Here is a 17851-nt window from a genome sequence, read left to right as displayed (position 1 = left end):
AGAAAATGCTCAATATCATTGGCCATTGGAAAAATGCAAGTCTAAGCCATGGTGAGACACCACCTCACACCCAATGGAGTGGCTCTTGTTAAAAGAAGAGAAAATGACTAGTGCTGTGAGAATGCAGAGAAATGGGACCCTCAGAACACTGCTGGTAGGAATGGGAAATGGAGAAACCACTGTGGAAGAAAACTGTTCCTTTCTGGTATTTATGAAAGAACATCTATAACTTATAAATTGTTTTTTATCTTACCTCAGAACAGAAGAAGATAAAATTTGCTAAAATAATTATTTAAGTATTATTTAAAATTAAATACTTTTATAATTCAATACATGTGATTGTGCTAGAGTTACACATTTGTTTATTAATACATGATGAATAATATCATTTCAGGCACTTGCAAAATTCAGAAGTAACTCTAATGCAGAAAAGGAATTTTCTATAAGTATATGAGTGCTCTAGATAGGGTGTGAAAAATCACAAGAGACTATTAACCCCTCACTAACAAAGAAAACAAACCATATATACTATAACATTATGGTTTTGGTTTTGTTGTTCTCATCAGAGAGAGGAAAACAAAGAGAAGTCTATGAATTTCATTCCAAAAGGAGAAAAGTCCTTCCTTGGGGAAAAGAAATCCAAATCCATGGGCACAGAAGGAGGAGAAAACCTACTATAGATGGAGGTGAGGATAAATTAGTCAAGTTTTTAGTAAATTTTAAACATTCCTTGGGGAAACCCAAGGAGGCAGTGTGAGAGTGTGATCCCACATCTGACCACCAAGCCTATACCACAAGGCCTTCACCGAACACATGTAGTGGCCGAATGAAGGAGAGAAGCAGAGCAGGAGGACAGAGAGACATTTCCCCACTCCAAGCCTTACTGAGTGCAAAATAATGGTGCTCTAAAGCCTGTAGACAGGAAAGGCTATAGAGAGAGATTTTCCCTAAAGTAGGCCACAAACATAGCAACTGAAAGCTCTGGGCAAGACAAGAGAATTGAGAGGTGCTCTTCCACAAAAGACCGTACATACAGAATGTTTAACAGAGTGCAGGGTAGCAGCATATACCCAAAAACTAATGGCAGGGAAGCAAAGCAAAAATAGATATTTTGAGGCTCAAAAAGGTGGAAGAAGGGCTGAAAAGCCAGGTAAACACTACAGAAACCTGAAAAACTGGGTGGCATGAAAAGATAGCAACTGGGTTGTAAAACGTACAGACATCTCAAAAATTATACTGGTATCAGATCTCAAACACTGGTAAAGGAAAAAATCTAATCCCTCCTGTCATAGTTTCCTAGGACTGCCATAGCAAAGCCCCACAAACTAAATGGCTTAAAACAACAGAAATTTATTGTTTCAATGTTCTGGAGATTAGAAGTTCAAATTCAAGATGTCACCAGAGTCATGCTTCTTTTGATATCTGTAGAGAAGAATCTGTTCCATGCTTCTCTCCTGATATCTAGTGTTTACCAGAAATTCCTTGGCATCCCATACCTTGCAGCTGCAGCATTTCAATCTGTATCTCCATTGTCATGTAATGTTGTCCTCTCTTGTTTCTGTCTCTGGGTCAAAATTTCCCCTCTTATAAGGATACCCATCATAATGGATTAGGCCTCATTTTAAGCCAGCTTGGCTTCATTTTAAATAACTACATCTCCAAATTTCTATTTCTAAATAAGGTCACATTCAAGGGACTGAGGATTAGAACTTGAATATATTTTTCAGGGAACATAACTGAACCCATAACATCTCCCTTAAATATTTGAAATCTGTAGTGAACTAAAGGAAAGCTAACAAAAAGTACAAAACTCACATCCAACTCAACTGCAGATTAGATTGTTTCAGCCTCATCACCTACAGCCTATCACAGAAGGGGAATTCCCTTTCCTTGAAACAAATATTTACAGTTATTTTACATGCAATTTCTGGCATAAAATAAAAACTTACATGGCATGCAAATAAGCATGGAAATGTGATCCATAATCAATACAATACATTGTTAATTGAAGCAGACACACAAGTGACCAAAATATTGAAATGAGCAAAAAAGGGTTTAATATAAATATGTTAAAATGTCAAAGAAAAAGTGATCAACATGTGGTAACAGATGGAGAATTTCATTTTACTAGAGTTCTGGAAATTCTTAAAAAAGCAAAGGAAATTTCTAGGATTTTAAGATACAGTATCATAAATGAATAATTTATTCAACTGGTTTAATACCATCCTAGAAAAAGAAGAAGAAAACATCACTGAATTTAGATCCAGATTAATTGAAATTAGCCAAACTAAAATGCAAAGAGGGAGAACAATTTTTTGTGAAAATTGTCTAAAACCTGTGAAACAATATCAAATGGTCACACACACATGTAATTATAGTCCAAGAACTAGAACAGAGAGAAGATGGGGCCAAATAAATATGAGAAGAGAAAATGGCCAACAATTGTTCAAAACTAATTAAAAATATCAATCTGCAAATGCAAGACAAAAATTTAGTGGACCTCAAACTATATAAACACAAAGTTGAACTTAGGCAAACCAAAGATAAAGACAAAATATTAGTAGCAGCCACACATACACACACACATAAAGAAATATTCCATTAAGATACATAATATTCAGGGAAACAATAATAAGAATGTCAGACTTCTCATCAGAAACAATGGAAGTTATTAGAAGGTGAAATAACATCTTTAAAGTGCTGAAGGGAAAGTAACTGTCAGCTTAAAATTCTATGCCCGATGAAAATATCCTTTAAAAGTTAAGATAAAATAAGATATTTTCAGACAGATAAAACTTGACATAACTTGTCTGTAGCAGAAATGCAATAAAATAAATGCTAAAGGAAGTACTTTGGTTTAGATGGATCAAACAATATCCAGTGAATAACTTTTGGTCACACGGTCACCTGGGTCAGAGGTTCGGTTCCTACAAGGTCTCAGGAGTACTACAAGGGCTATTTTTCAAAAATAGTCTTTCTGACTCTGAGTTAGAATTCTGCAACTCCGAAAGTCAGCATGACTCAACACAGCAACTTGTAAAGAACATCAGACTCCCATTAGAGGCAAGAACAAAGCAGATCTGTGTGGGACAATAAGGTAAATCAGAATACAGGGTAAAGATGATATGGTCTGTATTTTAAAACTCTAGGGCGGGCCATGGTGGCTTAGTGGCAGAGTTCTCACCTGCCATGCCAGAGACCCAGATTCGTTCCCTGGTGCCTGCCCATGCAAAACAAAACAAAACAAAACAAAAAACAAACTCTGCCTATTGTACGTGACCAAAGGAAAAGAAGTTATTTTGTCCAAAACTTAAATGTTCTGTAGCATATAAAAAAAATAGTCTCTCTGTTGTCATTTTCTTACTGGACCTTAACATGAAGTCCATCCTGATGTGCCACAAACATTTCAATTAACATTGAATCCACTGGTTCTAGGAGTCAAATGATTGAGCTGCTTATAATGAAGCCTGAATCTGCTGAAGACACAACTTTATTTCTCACTCAAATAACTATCCAATACAGATGTTCATAATCAGTGATTCAGGGACTCAGTGTCCTTCTATCTCGTAGTTCTTCAACATGTGACTATCAAGGTCTACACAGAAGTTATTTCCATTCCAGTAAGCACACTGGAGAAAAGAGCATGTAAGACCCTGCATGCACTGGACGTGGCACACATATTTTCACTCCCATATCTTGTAAAATACAACTCATTTCCATGGTCAAAAATATTACAAGGGAAGTGGAGAAACATAGTCGAGCTGTGTACACAGCCAAGAAGAAATAGATTAGGTGATCAGCCAACAGTCTCTACCACACACGTACTTGAACATATGACTCTACTTTTCACTGCCAGAATACTAGCCCACACACAAGGCCTCCACCTCCTTATCATTTAATAGTCACTTGGCTCTTTCCAGTTTCAACGAATCTTCTTACTTGGAAGTTAAAAAATCTTAATTTTTACCCTCTCAAATTTCTGACATTTTTTACCTCCTTGTTGAATTACCCTCTTCTTTAGGTCTCTGCAAAACTCACTGTCCTCCCTTTCCTGACTTCTCCTGTTCTGTTTCCTGTACCTAGTCTTTTCCTTCTTTTACCCACTTAACATGAAATTGCAATAAGCTTCCACAGATTTTCATTCTACTCTGTGCAACTCTTCATTGACCTCACCCAATTCCAGAGCCTCAGAGGTTCATTCTGCCTAAGAACATAACTCCCAAATTTATATCTCTGGTGCTAACCTTTATTTTAAGTTCTGAATCCACATTTCAAATTTCTCCTCTCTATCCTACTGATGCATCTCACTCAATATATCTAAATCCTGTCATATTTATCAGAGAGAAAAAATTCCTTTTTTTCTGATTTCTGACAGGAATTTCCCTTTTTTATTCCTGGAAGTACCATTCCTCTAAATTTAGAAGTCATCTTTGACTCCTTGCTCTTCCTTGACCATTCAGTCAGTTAACAAATTCCATCAATTATTTTTTCAAAATGCCTCTTGAATTATACCCATCCTTTCCCATTACTCTAGTTCAGAGTTTCATTACTTTTTACTTAAACTATGGAAATAACTTCCCACTCCATTACACTTCAGAAAACATCATAGCACTTATATACATAAAAAATAATCACAGGAATTCTTTCTAAATAGATTATATGGTTTCTGTTTAAAGTCAAAAGCCATAAATCAAAAGCTAAATTTTTTAGCTACCCTAATCTGACATCCACCTACTTCACTATTGATACACTCCCTTATGGGTATCCCCTAATTTAACTAGACTTGCTTATTTGCCCTTTCATAAGAGTGCCTCAACTTTTAGTGTGTTTAAGCAAATACGTGGCTCATGCTTCTACTCCCTTACCCTATGCCTATAGATTTTACTGCTAATCAACCACCACAGTCTTCCCTGCTAAGAGTAAAAGCAAGACCATGCTTCAGAACTAACCAACCAATTAATAATTGTTCAAAGAGATGAAAGTCATTTGCCATTTTGGCAATACTATTCTTTCCCCAAAAATGTTTATTCTTCTTTTATGCTTAACCAAATCCTCCAAGATTCATTTCAATTTTTTCCTTCATTGACTTAGCTCCTTAGATCATAGATAGATAGATAGATAGATAGATAGATAGATAGATAGATAGATAGATAGATAGATAGATAGATAATTTTTACTCCTATGTATTTATCATTTTACTCCCTAACACATTTACCTTATATGCTGGTCCTTTTCCTATCTGCTCTTGCTTTCTTCTCTCTTTCTCTCTCTGTTTTGGGTAGTATCGCCAGAAATGGTTATGTTTCTTGTGTTTTCCATTCCAGTGAAAAAGTTTTTCCCTCCATGATCACTTTTCCTTCCCTGAGACCCTGGCTTGCAGGCTTTGGGATTCCGTCTCTTTCCTATGTCCCTCCAACTTAAAGGGTGGAAGCGGCTTCTGGCTGTGGTTAGGCTGCAGCTCACTTCAGCATTTCCTGATGAAGTTTCAGCAATTATGATGCTTTGGTAACCGATTCCCCCAATTTTTTCCCATCTTTTGACCCCTTTTTAGAGTTTTGTTCTTTCCTAAATGAACTCTGACTGATACACCTAGTTAACATTCCCTCCACAACAAATTAGAAGAGAGAAAAGAGCTATTTAAATGGGTGTGCTGACAACAATGAGGGATCTTCTAGGAAAGTGGAAAAGAGAGAGCTAACACAAGAACTCAAACAACTAAGATGACTGAGATCAGATGACATGAAGGAAAACAATTCCCCACTTCTCAATAGACACTGAGTATACAGTTAGAGACTGGTGATTGAAATTTATGATGATAACCCTAAGTTACCAAGAAAAAGGTTAAGTATGTTCTACCTGTTCTCTTTTAAAAATGAAGGAATTATATAATTTATACTGAAAAAGTTATCAACAGTGGTTAAACGGAAAAATAAAAGTTTATTGCTAAAATAGATGAAGTGTCTGCTAACCAGATAATTTCCTTATCCAGAATGATGCACTCTTCCTAAATTTCAGATTGTCCAGAATGTCACTACTTTTCTTTCTATTGTTAATTCTTTCAGAACAGAATTTATCACAAAATTCCTCACAGAGCCAAGCACAGTGATTTGTCCACAACAGATACCACAAAAGTTTGAAATATTTGCATAAGGATAAAAATACCTTGCTTTTCCTTGTGTGCAGTCTGGTTTCTTTTTACCTCTTTTCTTTTTTTTTTTTTTTTTTTTACATGGGCAAGCACCTAGAATCACACCCAGGTGTCCAGCATGACAGGTGAGAATTCTGCCAGTATAGTTTCTTTTCATCCCGAGAACATCCACAGTGAAGAATGGAGCCATAAAGACTCTTAGTTATAATCCCATGCAACACCATTACAATAACTCTCATCCTAGAAAGTCAATTCCTAATTTTGGCAAGTCTAATTGTTTTGTAAAAAAAAATTAAATACAAAATAATATGAAGTATTTCTCAATAACTCTCCCTCTAAATTCACTTGCCTTACAAGTTTTCAGTTACATCTGCTCTTCTTAAAGACTATTGCCACATTTACATTCCACTGACACCTTTTAAAAGATACAGAAATTTTATAAAATTTAGTTTGATGGTTGAAATAGATATAGCATGGACTTTTGTTAGTTTTGCTTATGCTTGCTTCTAAATAAGTGATTTAAATTTGTAATATAGTGGGCTTAGAAACCATTTTAATTATATTATGGCAATTTAATGACTCCATTGTTTGAAGATTTGTTAGTTAAAAAAAAGACTTTGAGGGTGGGCCATGGTGGGTCAACAGGCAGAGTTTTTGCCTGCCATGCCGGAGACCCGGGTTCGATTCTTGGTGCCTGCCCATGCAAAAAAAAAGAAAAAACTTCGTAAGTTTCTGGGGCCAACTTGATAGCTTTCATTGTCTTTCATCTTTAATTTAGAAAGTGAGCTAAATTTAAATCTACTGCTAGCATGTTCACTACCATTTCCTTACTGTCCAGTAGAGTCTAGGCATGTAGTAGGTGCTTTGTAAATAATTGTTGAATGAATGAGTCCCCATCTCAATGATTTCATCTGAGACAAGCCCAAAGGCTGCTCTTCATTGTAACACTGTCTCATTCATTATCACAGTGTCATGTTCTTTTCTAACTTGTCAGGTCTGTATAAGTAAGAGCTTATATACTACTCTAGAGTGTTTTCATTAGGTAAACAATACAATGTTTCAGCTGTGCTAGTAATATGTACTATAAGCACAACATCCATTTTGGGCTATTTTTCCAAAAAAAAGTTTAAAATGGTCAAATAAAAAATCGGGGATAAATGAAAAAAAAATGACTGTAAAAGGCAATCAAAATCAATCTGAATTAAAAGGTTCTAACTTCTTTAGTTTCCCTAGGCATTAAGCCAGCAATAAACAGCAGGATATTAGGACTCAAGTTCTAAAATTAAAGTTTTGGGGTGAAATGGAAAACTATTGGTAAATTGGTGAGAACTGCCAGTAGTTAACTCTTTGTTCATATAATTTTCTCTCTTCTTTGTCTTGAAGAAAAAGTTACAGCTATGCTAAGTAATGAATTTTTTTTCCTTTGATTGTTTTCAAATGCAGAACTAAGAATCTCTGTTGAAATTAATTTTATATATTGTTTATAAGAATATTTATTTCCTACTAAGTTAAAGATCTAATTTGCTTGAATAATTCTATCTAAAACCTAGAATTTTCAAAATATGGTATAACCCATGAGAAAAGTAACTCTAAAATCACTTTGTCTTATAAAGGCTCTATCACAATCACTCATGTAAATTCATTTAGTCTCAATGCTTAAGATTTTAATTACAAAGATACCATTTAATTGAAAGATACCATTATAATATCACATGACATATATAATGGAGATTTTCAGTCAAGATAGTGCCAGTATGACCTCGCTGATAGAAAATAATTAGAATAAGCAAACTCATAGAATCTAGAATATAGGTTACCAAGGCACAGGGTTGGGGTAGGGATTGAGGAGTTAATGCTTAACTTGTACAGAGTTTCTATTTAAGTCGATATAAAGTGTTTTAATGAATGGTGACGATGGTAGCAGAATATTGTGAACATAATTAACAGCACTGAGTTATATACATGAATGTGGTTAAAAAGGGAAATTTTAGTTTGTAAATATGTTACTAAAATAAATTTTTTTAAAAAAACAGGACTGTACAACCAAACAGTACTCCCTAATGTAAACCATGGACTAAAGTTAACACTGGAATTATAAAGATGTTCTTTCATGAATTATAACAGATAGAATACACTAATGAAGAGTTATAATGGATAGTACATGGGATCCCTATATCTGTATTTCATGCATGATTTTTCTGTAAACCTGCAACTTCTCAAATAAGAAAAGATTGTGCCATTAGTTCACGCTCTGATGTACCCTTTTCTCCAGATACATACCTATTACATGTTTTAAATATTTTTGAAGAAAGCCAAAAATAAGGCCTAAATTTTAAAAATATGATAAACAATTCCATGATTCAGAAACAGAAGAAAAACAAACTGATAAGCAGGATTAAGCTACAGGCTGGTTGTTTCGTTGTTTAGAAGCAGGCTGTATCAGCCAGGAATTTGTTTCTGACTGGTATTAGGAGTTTGGACCAGGTAACAACTGAAACTAGTGACTATTGTAGGTTTGCCTTCTTCTCTTGCGAATTGAAGCTCTGAACATACCATTAATCATTGCCTGTGGCTAAGGGGTTTAGCAGGCTGTGATTAGACAAAGTTGTCCCCTGGTTTGATGATTGATAAACAATAGTCTCAAAGTCATTGTTGGGGGAAGCATCATCAACCTAAACTGCCATTAAAAGACAAAGTTCTGTACTGCAGTGCTGGGACCTCATGGTGATAACCACAAAGGAACTAGAAGATATGGAAACGAGTAAGAGAGAAAGAAAAGTAAACAAAAGAATACTTAACAAATAAAAGCACTTTCACTAAAAATGAGCCTGTAATCCAAATTCTAAATACTTAAATATAATCCTAAAAAGACCATCCAGATGAAATTAACACGTAGAATAGTCTGACAAAGACTTTTCTAAATGCATGTTTAAAATGATCAAAAGAAAAAAATGAAAACCCATCATTCATTCAAAACAGAAATCTGGAAACCTTTTTTGTAAAGGCCTAAATATTAAATATTTGGCTTTTTGGGCCATATTATTCTTTTGCAGCTACTCAACTCTGCCATTATAGGGAGAAAACTTCCAGAGATAATATGTAAATGAGTGGGCATGGCTGTATTCTAAATCTGGCAGTGGACAGGGTTTGTAGAATGCCTTTCTTTAAATAGAAACAGGAAATTAGGAAACAAAACCAGGAAGAAATGTGAATAGGTAAAAGAAAGAAAAAAAATAGAAATCTTCAAATTAAAATATATGGTATTAAAAATATGGTCATTAATATAAAAAGCACAGTCAAAAAAGAATTGATCAATTGTGCTTTTAAAAAGCAGGAAAGTGATATAGAGACTATACAATAGTGAGGAATTCCAAAATTTCTTAAATAGGAGTTTCAGGAAAACAGAATGGATGGAATGGTAGAGCTGTCGTATTTGAAGTGATCATTGCTGAGATTTTTCCATATATGAGGAAAAGCATACATTTTCAGAGCAAGGTATCAAGTAGGACAAAGAAAAAAGGTGTTATAGGGACTAAGATTTTAGCAAAGTCTATCACTGGTTTTGGATTTTCAACCAAAATTCACTCTTCAGCTTTGGTTCCAGCCTTAGCCTTTTGAAATCCAGAGTCAATATCTATTTCAATATCATTTCTGGAATACCAAATTTATTCATGATAAATAATGTTGTGATTTTGTAGATTGCCATTATTTCCTATCAGTATAGCAACCAGTTATGTAAATAAGGCATATCATTCCAATTTAATATCTGAATACTCACTTTCCAATACCAGGGAACAGTCTATAAGGGGCAGAATTTTTAAATTTGCTTTATACACTGAAATTTTATAACATTTGACATATACATGTATTTCTATTATTTCCAGAGAAAAAAATTCACTTTGATTATTTTGCAAACCTTTAATTTTATATTTAAATACAAATTATTAGGCAGTACAAGGGTAGTTCAGAGGTAGAATTCTCGCCTGCCATGAGGGAGACTAGGGTTCGATTTCCAGCCCATGCACTTACCAAACAAATAAAAAACCAAATGAAAAAAACTTCAGCAAATGGTGCAGCATTAAGAGGATATTTATATGAAAAAAGAATGAAATGTGACCCCCGCCATACAGCATACAAAAAATAAAAAAGAAGAACAATTAAGAACTTTCAAATAGATTTACCTATTTTAATAAGAAAGGGTATATTGCCTACTTAACTTTAAGGGAGAAGAACATATAATTTTAGAGCCAAAAATATTTATAAAATTTTAAATAAATATATTAAATTAAAATATAAATTTAATTTATATATTAAATAAATATATAAATATATTTAGCCCTGAATTATATTGCAGTGCTAATCTTTATAAAATTTTAAAATATATTAATTTTCATAATATTATACAAAATGACTTTGGAGAGTAGTAATTTTTAGTTATTTAATTCCATTTAGGTTGTAAGTTTTTCCAGAAAAAGTCCTTCTTGGCCTTTATTGAATTAGTAAGAAATGACTGCTTTAAAAAGGCCAAACTTTTAAAAACTTACATATCTGTGTGAATGAGATAAAAAAAAAAGGGGGGGGTGGTATTTAATAAATGGTTAAAACCCATTGACTTATTTGTTGAATGTGGATAGGAGAAAAAAATATACATATATATATTTTGACTTTGTTGGGAAAATAAATATGGTTAATGAGGCATATTTAAAACATATTTAAGATTAACCATTAAAAAATAAGAATACATTTTACAGTTTCCAGCCCTACAGAGGGGGATAAAAGATATAGTGTCAACACAATGATTTGATTCTATCTAGGCACATGATAGCACTGCACTTCTCTGCCCATTTGGATTCAGGTGTGACCAAATAACTTCTTTTGACTAATGAAGGAGTGGTGGAAGTGGCCAGCAGTGCTTATGGATGGAAGCTTTAAGAGCAAGTGGGTGTTTGTATATTCTCTTTTCCTTGATTCTCTTATGGAAGCATATGTTGAAATAGAATCTGCATCAGTTGGGTTTCTGAGTGACTAAATAAGCCAGCCCACAATAATCATGTTTAATATGTAAGAAATAACCATGATTTAAAGCCACTGAAATTTGGGGCTTTTATATTCCAGAATTCCAAGCCTTCCTTGACTAATAGGTTTTCACAGTTAAGTTGAAAATAAGAAAGGTGAAAATTAAAGGTAAATAAAAAGGATGAAACAATACAATAGTAAGACTAGATATTTCATAAATTCCAATAAAAGTAGATTACATTCATCCATTAAAAGACAAATTTATCAAATTGGATTAAAAGTTATTATATGTTTCTTAAAAACACATTTCAAAAGTATATATACACACACACAGGGTATTAATTCAGGTCCTTTGAGAAGCAGACACCAGGGCAGGATTAGAAATGTAAAATATGTAATGGAGGAACAACTTGTGAAGTAAAAAGGGGATGGGAGGTAGAGCCTTCAGCTATCATGCAGGTCTAACACCTGTGAGGGAAAGTGAGAAACAAGGACTGGGTAGGAAGAGTCTAAGCATGTAGTGACATCCAAGAAATTTTTGACTCTTCTACCTTTAGCAAAGTCCCCCAGTTGAGGAGTCCCCCGTGTTGCTGTACTCAGCCTGCATTCATTCTCCTGCTGTGCTCAGTCATTGGATGGAGTAGCCTGTGGGAAACATGGCTTCAGCAGTAACAGAGTGGTGGATCCAGGAGGCCAGTCGCTGGGGCCCCTGGTCAGTTATGCTCCCTACAGCAGGAAAGCTGCTGACTGCCTGTCCTACAGCTCCTGACTGCCTGCCCTACAGCAGGAAATCTGAGCCAGGCATTTTCATGGCTACTGCACCCAGAAAATAAGATGCAAGAGATGGGAAATTTGTATTAAGAAAAATCTAAACAAAGTAAAGCAGTGTAAGAATATTTATATCAAAAAATAATTGAAGACAAAAATCATTTAAAGGAATAAAAAGGAAACTAAATGATAATAAAAGGAGCACGTAATGGCTTTGTTCTATGCCAACATAGCTAAGCGGTTCTCCCTTAGCTCCCCCGACTGCTAAGTCAGTATGTACAGTTCTGCTGCAAAGGTCACCAGCTTCACCTGCCGGTCACCTACATCATCAGAGCTGGAGACCTAAAGACTGAGAGACAGACATGAGTTCCAGTTTGTCCTCCAGCTGCCCAGCTTCCCCCCAGGTGCTGTTTTTGCCTTGCTCTCCTGTACTTTATGTCCATTTTCCTTCCTGACTGCCTGCCCTACTGTCTTCATACCCAGTACCAGGGAAGAAGCTGTACGGACTGCTTAACCACAGTCTAAAGTTACATGTGGTTAAACCCCTATAATAAATCCCTTATTCAACAACACTCAGCATGGTCTGATCCTCTGATCAAACTCTTATGGAAAGCAATTATCAAAGATAATGGGACAATTAGAGAAATAAGGATAAACTGACAAAAACCACAATCACAGTGTGAGAGCTTAACACACTTTTATTAGAAACTGAAGGATCAAGTAGACAGTAAATTAGTAAATACATACACCATTTGTAAAAAAAATTAACAATTTGATCTGATAGATATTTACACAGAACCCTGAACTCAGCAAATGGAAAAATTCATTATTTTCAGTACACTAAGAGCAAAACTGCCACAAACTTTAATGAACTGTAAAGAAATTAATTATAGAGAACATGTTCTCTGGTAACAAATAACTTGAGTTAGAAATTACCAATAAAAATACAGTAAAACATATATATATGCAAATAGAAACTAAAAACTCCCCAATAATTCTTGAACCAAACAGGAAACAATCATGGAAATTATAAAATATTTAGAATGAATTTTCTATATATTGCATCAAACAAATGTTTAAGGTAATTTTGTAGCCTCAAATGTATGTACTGAAAACAAAACAAAGTGAAAAAGTGCAATAAGTGTTCAACTCGAAAAACTATAAAAGACAGTAGAGTAACTCTAAAGTGGAAAGAAGGAAATAATAATTGCAGAAATTAATAAAATTGAAAGATAAGAATCAATTGAGTGATGAAGAAACTAGTAAGAACTTTCAGTGAGCCTATTCACGAAACAAAGAGAAATAAATGATATGATAAACAGTATTAGAAAATAAAAGATGAATAACTATAGATAGATTTTAAAAAGTCATATGATATACCAGTCTATTTTTGTCAAATAAATATTACAAATTTGATGAAATGAATAATATTTACAACAATACAAATCTGTAAGATAAACTCAAGAATAAACAGAAAATCACAGTAAACCAATGACTCTTAAGGAAATTGTATTGTTACTCCTCTGTTAGACCTTGCAAAGGAGGCCCAGGTGCCTAGAGGTACCTTGTACCACAAGAATAAAATTATTTTTGTGTGTGTAAACTGTTGCAGAAAACCACAACAACAATTGGCAACAACAAAGCAACAATCATCATCATTTAAGGATTATACAAGAAAAGAAAGGAATAGGCCAATCTCACTAAAAAGCATGGATACAAAAACACTAAATAAAATAGAAGCAAATTGAGCACTCCAGTAAAAACAGTCATGGCCAGAAAAGTTTACCCCAGATGTGGAGATGCTTCAACATCAGAAAATCTATTAGTTATACCCCACACTAACAAACAAAAGAAGAAAAATAATGCAATCATCTAACACATGTGAAAACCACTTATCAAATTTTAAAATTTATATTTCTAATAAAAAATTTAGCAAAGTCAGAGTAAAGGACTATTTCTTTAGCCTAATAAAGCATTTCTATGAGAAAACTAAAGCAACCATTATCAGTAACTGTAAAATTTTAGGAGCATTTTTATTTTAATTCAGGAAGAAGTCAAAGATGTCTGTTTTCACCATTTTTATTCAGCATATCATTGGAATCTCTAGACACTGCAATAAGTAAAAGAATCAAATATAAAAATTAGAAAGAAAGAAACACAGCTACCTTATTTTCAGATGACACAATGACATGGAAAATCCATAAAAATATACAAATTATTTAAAATATTGGGAGGCAATGAAAGGTGACTGATTATGAGGGCAGCATGCAAAATAAATAGTAATTCAATAAAAATACAAAAGAAGAAAATACCCCATTCAAAATACCATAAAAAACTACAGATGCTCAGATTCTAACAAAATATGAGAAGATTCCAGAATAAATATCAATTTATCAATTGAAATACAGTATCAATTTCCCCTAAATTTATCAAAAAAAACAACATGATTACAATCAAGACTCAAATATATTTTTAAGGAACTTGACATATACATCCTAAAATTCATTTGGAAAATACATGGAATATCCAAGACAACCTGAAGATGATGAGATAAAAAGGTGGGTCTTTGCTATAACACTGTTTATACTTATAATCATTAAAACACATATCATAGGTATTATTTCTAAATTTTGAGATGCTGTGCTCAATGTATATAACGTGGTATTTTCCTTAGACTTTGGGAAACTGCATGATAACTAATACTCAGATTTAGAATTCTGCAGCTCTGAAAGTCAGCATTACCTCATACAGGAGCTGTTAAAGAAATCAAAAAAGAGATCAAACTTAAATTAGAGATATGAATGAAGCTGATCTAGGTCGGACTAAGGTATATCAGAATACAGGATAAAGGATGATAGTGTCTGTATTCTAAAACTTCATCTTCTGTGTAGGAACAAAGGAAGAATTGTTTATTTTGTCCATGATTTAAATTTTGTGCAGCACACTATCTAACTTAACCTGTCTGGCCAGTTCATTTAAACAACGTAAACACATGGAGCCTGGGATAAGGATGAGATCTTATAATTCAGTATAATTTAATATAAGACCACAAAATATACCCCAGAGTAGGCTGGTCAGATAATAAAAAAGTATTTTCAAAGTCCCTTGAAGACTGGAGAAAAAAAATATGGCTTTATGATCTATGCCCCTGCTATAGGGACGTGACTACCTGGGGTGTTGATCTCCCTGGCAAGGTTGGGCATGACTCCCAGGAATGAGCCTGGCCCTGCCATCGCAGGATTGACATTGCCTTCTTGACCAAAGGGGGCAAATAAGGTTTCAGTGGCTAAGAGATTTCAAACAGTGTCGAGTGTCTATTCTGAAAGTTACTCTCATGCAAACTTCAGCTAGATATTCCAAATTGCCATGGTATGCCGAGCCCCAACCAACAGTATTCCTGAAAACCCTAAAGAATATGCAGGACTCTATCTGAGACTCTATAACAGTTTCACTCAGTTCATTTTTCAGAAACCTAAAACCTCCAGGTTTTTCTTATGCCAGATAAGCCCTGAAATCTAGAGGTACCATTCTCTCCAAGAATATCAACCAGTTGTATCTTTCTTCCCCATAATGTTAACACCCCTTCTCAACAAGCAGAAGTTAGAGTGGTCATTGCCCAAATATCCCTAAAGGTTGGGAGAAGGATAAAATGAGAGGCAGGGCTTGTAGAGAGAAGAAAGGATTAAACAAATGAGTATGACTACTGTCATTATATTGATATTTATTTTTCTTTTTCAGTATATCAAAGCAGCTAGAAGGAAATGCCTAAAATTTTGGAAATGTAATCCACACCATACTTTAAAGTTTGTTCAATGTATTCTGAAATACATTGTTCAAATGTATTCTGAAATCTATCATTTTTTCCCATATGTTATTTTTCACAATAAGAAACATTTAAAAAGCAGTGATATATTAGCTCAAGATTAGACAAATTGACAAAGGATACAAAATATAAATATCAGAAACAGACTCAGACATATCTAAAAAAGTGTTGCGAAGCAGAAGATTACAAATTAGCAAGGAAGAATGAATTATCCAATACATTGTACAGGTATATTTGATTTTCTTTATGAGGGAAAAAATCTAATCTCTACTTCCACCAAATACAAAAATAAATTTCAAATTTATTAAATACCTGTGAGGGAAAACTAAATTTTTTACACAAAAAAATGTAAACACTACCTTTATGAGTTTAAAATTGGGAATAATTTCTTAAAGGAGACTAAATGGACCAAAACTCCTAAGAGTGAAGATCAATAAACATAACTACATAAAAATAAAAGCTTCATTCATGCCTTAAGGTACTGTGAACTCAATGAAAAAACAAAATATAGATTGGAATAAGAAATGTATAAGGGCTCTGAGAAGTGTTTTTTAGTATGTGTGAAATCAATTCATACCATGTTTGATATTTTTATTTAAATGGACAGCTGCATATGAACAACGGAAATTACATTTCTACATGACTAATTTCCTACTTTCTCTAGTTTCTAAGGCCAACAAACTTATTTCATATATACCTTTCAAAACACTTAAAATGCTATTTTTAAAAATTTTTTATGGCGGTAACATATATACAACTCAAAATGTCCAATTGCAGCCAATTTCAAGTATACAATTCAGTAATAATTATTACATTAATACTATTGCACTACCATCATCAACATCCATTACCCAAACTTTTTTGTCACCTCAAACAGAAACTCTGTACTCCCTAGTTCCCTCACTCCACCCCTTGTAAACTGCAATGGTCTCTATGAATTTGCTTATTCTAGGTATTTCATAAGAGCAAAGAGCATACAATATGTGTCTTTTTATGTCTGGCTTATTCCACTCAACATGGTATCTTCAAGTTTCATCTGTGTTGGAGCACGTATTGGAATTTTTACATCAAGGTTCATATAATCCTTTTAATTTTATGTCAAAGATAGTTGTTTTTATTCTTCCACTGTTAAAAACATTTTTATACTGTTACCCAGCATATCCCGTCACTTCTGAAGTATTCAGTAAATGTAAGTCAAATGAAATATAATGCTCCAGCCTAGACTTTATACTAATGACAAAGAATAGTATAGCAGTGACAATCCAGGAACTCTGTTCCCTGCCTGCATTAAGTTTAAAGGGAACTCTTAGAGGAGCTCAATGTTCAGTAAATGATTGTCTTGAGGATGTTCAGTAAATGACTGTCTTGAGGATGACCTAAGGCCCAGACCCACCTCATCAGGCATACACCTATTAATTACCTTTGCCATCCTCACCCTGACACAATTATTTGGCAAAGACAGTTTTTTCAAGTCAATAGTAAGGATTGTTTGAAATTAGCTAAGGAATGGTAGTGAGGGAACATGGGGAGTCTGAATTAATAGCACTGTTAAATTCCCCTTTCTAGTACCATATGGTAAAATACGCTGAAGGGAAAAGCAGCATATGGTTTATTTCTTTCCTTAGAAATTTCTATTTGGTAGTGACGTACTTGGTAGCAATTTGAAATGGAGAGATAATGCTTGAAGGAGCCCAGAAAAGTTGTCTATTAAATTCCATGTCTCCTGCATTGACATAACAGTCCAAAGGGGCCTCATCAAGTGGCTCCCCCATTGACATTATAGAAATAAACATGGTGTCAGGGAACTGGGCCATGGAGACAAGGAATCTTTAGGAATAGACTAATTCCTAGCACTCGGTGGTTACACTTACAATGGAAGAAGGGAAAGTAATCATCAACAATAAAATTTCTAAACTTACACTGTATTTCAGTTACAATCTGAGTCACAACTGAGTGGCTACATTCAGTTAAAGTGACTATAAGAATAAATCAGGTTCTATACAATTCACAATATGCTTTTTCTAGCATTTTTGATTGCCTGCATCATTATGGCCCTTATATACTTTTGATGGCAATACAAAGCATCCCATACCTTG

The 17851-nt window shown here is 34.0% G+C and overlaps 1 long non-coding RNA gene across 8 annotated transcripts in view; it reads right to left on the bottom strand.

Annotated features, from left to right (window-relative positions):
• The window catches only part of LOC143684847 (uncharacterized), a 380663-nt gene that overhangs the window by 335927 nt on the left and 26885 nt on the right, over positions 1 to 17851 (bottom strand). The window lies entirely within an intron of this gene.

Source organism: Tamandua tetradactyla, chromosome 5, assembly GCF_023851605.1.
Source record: "Tamandua tetradactyla isolate mTamTet1 chromosome 5, mTamTet1.pri, whole genome shotgun sequence".
NCBI classification, from domain to species: domain Eukaryota; kingdom Metazoa; phylum Chordata; class Mammalia; order Pilosa; family Myrmecophagidae; genus Tamandua; species Tamandua tetradactyla.
Note: the sequence above shows the minus strand (reverse complement) of the source record. Positions and strands in the feature narration are given on the sequence as shown.